The sequence below is a fragment of the Myotis daubentonii genome, chromosome 9 (assembly GCF_963259705.1).
Source record: "Myotis daubentonii chromosome 9, mMyoDau2.1, whole genome shotgun sequence".
NCBI lineage: Eukaryota > Metazoa > Chordata > Mammalia > Chiroptera > Vespertilionidae > Myotis > Myotis daubentonii.
The window spans coordinates 49,950,892-49,955,354 of record NC_081848.1 but is presented as its reverse complement, the minus strand read 5'-3'; positions in this window follow the sequence as shown (position 1 = coordinate 49,955,354).

Sequence of the window (4,463 nt, the reverse complement as noted above, 5' to 3'; positions counted from 1 at the left end):
CTTAGAATAGTGCCTGGTATGAAGTAAGCACCGTATGTGTTTTCAGCAGCTATTGTTATTGTTGCTGTTGTTGTTTCATGGTTGCTGTGCTACTGCTGTTAAGGGGGTAGCCTGAAACACAAACTGAATTTAAAGTGCCCGGCACCCCCCAGCATATGGGTTGCAATAAGCCCTCCAGGTGATTCTGATGCACACGAATGCTTCAAGCCATGGGCTAGAGGGATGGACAACAGTTCCCAGAAAAAGAAATGTGGGTACTCTCACCTAGATTTATTTAAATGTGCAACCTCACTAAATATAAGAGAAATAAACATTACAATTATATGTTAAGCTCAGATCCTTCTGCTTATGGAGGTATCATTTCTCATCATCCAGATGGCAAAAATCCAAAAGGTTGACAACAAGTTCTGTTGGTGAGTCTGTGTGGAAACAGGCATTCATGTGCAGCATGGGTAGGAATGCAAAAGGTAACATTTGGCAATATCTAGCAAAGTTACATATTTATCCACCTTTTAAGCCAGAAGCCCACATCTAGGAGTCTATTCTAAAGGAATGCCGGTGATATATGAAGGGAGAAAAATGAATGAATGAAACTACTCATTGTAGATGTATCTATAAAAGATTAGAAACCACTCAAACACAAGAGGGGACTGGTTGTATGATTCTGTACATCTGCCTGAAAGAGTACTGGGCTCCTATGGAAAGGATGCTGTGGGGTAACCTCTAAGACACCAGGTTAAGTGAAAAAAACAAGTTGGAATAAAGTGTTTATAGTATACGTTATCATTTGTCTAAGAAAGAGAATATATATATATATATATATATATATATATATATATATATATACAATTGACCCTTGAACAACACAGGTTTGAACTGTGTGGTTCCATTAATATGCAGATTTTTCCCAATAAATACACAGTAGACCCTCTGTATTTCCAGGTTTCACATCCAAGGTTGGGAATCCATGGATATGGAGGGACAATTGGGTGCATTGTTTTACACTGTTTCTTATATAAGGGATTTGAGCATTCACAAATTCTGATATCCACAGGGGGTCCTGAAATCAATTCCTGTGAATGACTGTAGTTAAGTTTTTGGTAAGTCAAAAGTTATACGCAGATTTTCAACTACACAGAGGTGGGCACCCCCCATGTTGTTCAAGGGTCAACTATGCATATATATTTGTATATGTATGTGTATATGAGTCCAAAGGAGATATATATATATATATATATATATATATATATATATATATATATATATATATGTGTGTGTGTGTGTGTGTGTATGAGTCCAAAGGATATATATATATCCTTTTTTTAAAATATACATTGCAAGGATGTGTTGGACTCTTTATGCCCCATTTACTGTTTCATAGTTCATGTATTAGCTCCATTCAGCCATTGCTGCAGCAAGCAGCTGTGCACAGCTATAACCTGTCACAGTTCTTAACCAAGCTGCGCTGCAGATCTCTTACATTTTCCTCTGAGATGTGCCGGCCACTGCTGGCAATCACTTTGGTTCATAAGCACACCTGAAGGTTCCAGGAAATTAACACTCTTGAGACAATCCTTGACCAACAGGGGACAAGAGCACAGGAGCCGTGGATCAATACTCCCATCTGCCACATGTTAAGCAGATAATTCTGAGGCACATGGTTCCTCAGTGGTCCTCTGTAGTTATCAGCTCAATAACACATTCTTAGATTGATCTTCCTTTCTCCTGTTTCCCTCTTCCTCCATCTCTCATTACTGTCCCCTGTGGTCACTCCAAAACCTAATTACTTGCACACACTCATTGTCTCATAGTCTGCTTGGGGGGAAAACCCAAACTAAGGCAAAGAATAAACCATTAAAAAAAGTTAATGATTACTTATAGGAATGGAGGGAATAGAAATAGAAACTAGATTGCATGACTGTATTTTACATTTTAGACTTGACTTTTGATACATTTAAATATTTTATATAACTATAAAACAAAATTAAATTTCAAAAAGTACTCCCTAAAATTGAAAGTTAAATGAAACAAACAAGCCTAAACGTGTTTAATGTTGGAGGAATGATCACACAGAGAACTACTCCAAGTGACTTTAAAACATAATTTAACTGCACTTTCCTAGTGCAATCAACCCTAACAACAAAAGAAATGGGAAAATAATCTTAACCTGCTTTCAGTAGTCAGAGGTAGGGCTGTTACTGCTATTCTGAGGCTGTTGTATGTGTAGTACAGGGTAAAGCAATAAGAATTATATTGTTGTCATTGAAAGCTTGTATTTTCCACATGAGTGAAAAGAGATACAGATATTAGATTAAGGAGGGTTTTTTTTCTAATCCATAATGTTGCATTTGAGTTAGAATCATCATAAAAAAACACTCATTGTATATTTAGTGTTTAAAAATAAATACATATTTTCCAGCTTCATTCCTTTATAAGGCCTAGAAGCAATGATTAACATGATTAGAAATAATAATTAGAAAGAGTATTCATGAAAACTCTAGCACACAAACTGTGGACAATTTAAACCATTCCCCACTTTAAAATTTAAAAAAAAAACACACACAAGGCTCCTTGGAGAAATGGCTGGTTCTAAATTGGGGCAAGAAATGTACAAAATGAGCCCAGAACATTTTGTCATACAAGTAAGAAAAGACATTATCAAATACCACTAGGCTTGTGTCAAAGGGTCTTAAAGAAGCCACTTGAATAAGTTCCTCCTAGTTGGCCAATGATGGGATGACATGAACCTCAATAAGGATAAACACTACAATGGATTGAAATGCATCAAATATGTTTACAAATTGCAAATTGGTAAGTCAAGGGGGAAAAAATCTAGTTATTCCTACATTTTCTATGTGACTATATATCAGGATAATTAATTTATGAAGAGAAATGTCTTCCTGTAGAAAAATTCTAGTTTAATAAATGAAGGAAAAATGATAGAGGTAGAATATCACCATTTTGCAATCCATGATGAATGAATAGGTCCAGTCAGGGATTATCAATAGTTACAACATCACCAAACAAGAGGCAACTAGACATTATGTACCTCCTGATGGGCCACCTATAAATAGCCTTGTCAAAAATCAAACTTGAATCTACCAAACCTCTAGTGCAGTGGTTCTCAACCTTCTGGCCCTTTAAATACAGTTCCTCATGTTGTGACCCAACCATAAAATTATTCTCGTTGCTACTTCATAACTGTAATGTTGCTACTGTTATGAATCCTAATGTAAATATCTGATATGCAGGATGGTCTTAGGTGACCCCTGTGAAAGGATTGTTCAATCGCCAAAGGGGTCGTGACCTGCAGGTTGAGAACCACTGCTCTAGTGCCACCTACCAAGGAGGGAGAGGAACGTGTGAAATGACACCACAGAGAGGCAACAGCAAAATTCAGGCTGTGGGGATCTCTAGAGAACAAAAGGCTCAGCTTCTTCAACGGGTACTTAAAAAAAAAAAACTAAAAAAAAACAAGTAAGCAGCCCTACACATGAACAGAGACTTAAGCAATATCAAGCAATAGCAATGTTTGGAGCTTATTTAGATTCCTCATTTAGACAGGCCTCTGCTTTGACCATGTTCCATGCTCCAAGCTCCAACCAAGGTCAGGGCTTTCGCATCCTGGGGGGTCAATGGAGGTCTATTAGAGAGACATCTTGAAATGAGAGCCATGGCCAGTCTCCACGGTCCCTGGACCTTTAATCCACCATCTCTCCCCTCCACCACACTCTCTAGCTCCTCCCACTGTTCCTGGCATCAGTGCTGAGCTGTGTGTCCTGCTCCTTGGCCTTTATTTCATCCTGTTCTTCACTCCCCTGCTGACAACCCTCGTTGTTCATTATCCTGCCTCTGACTTCATTCATCCCTCCCTCCAAAGGTGATGCTCTGCACTCCCCTTCCACTAAGTCCTGGCTCCCCTTCCCTCCCCATGCGGTCCTCCCTCTAACCACGCTGCCATACACATACTGCCTTGAGTAAATGGCACTGCGCTGCGCAGCTCAGTCTCCAAACTCCACATTCCACTACTCAGCTCGCTGGGCCCATCAGTGCCACCCAGAGAGTCCAACACTCTCCTGACTGTGCTCGTCCACCCTCTGCCCAGCCATCTTCCAGGGACTCGGAGAATGTCCCAGTGAGATAGGGCCTGCTTTCATTGATGGGTATTAAACATGGGCCTCCAAAGGTGCCTCATTCCCAGGAATCTGACAGGTAGAGGCTCCACACTGTGCCCGCCAGGGTAGCCTGACTGAGGCCTCGCCTATCAGAAGTCAGGAATGAGTTGGACAATGAGTTTCCACTCACACATTCACAGAGTGCTGACCACTCCCCAGAGTTATCTCTCCACTGAGTTAGCACTCGGTGGGGTCAGAGCAGCAGCATTGGCCTCTAACCCTTTGCAGGACTCAGGACAGAGGCTCCAGGGATGGAGAGGCAACCCCACTTAAAGGCATTAAAGGGCA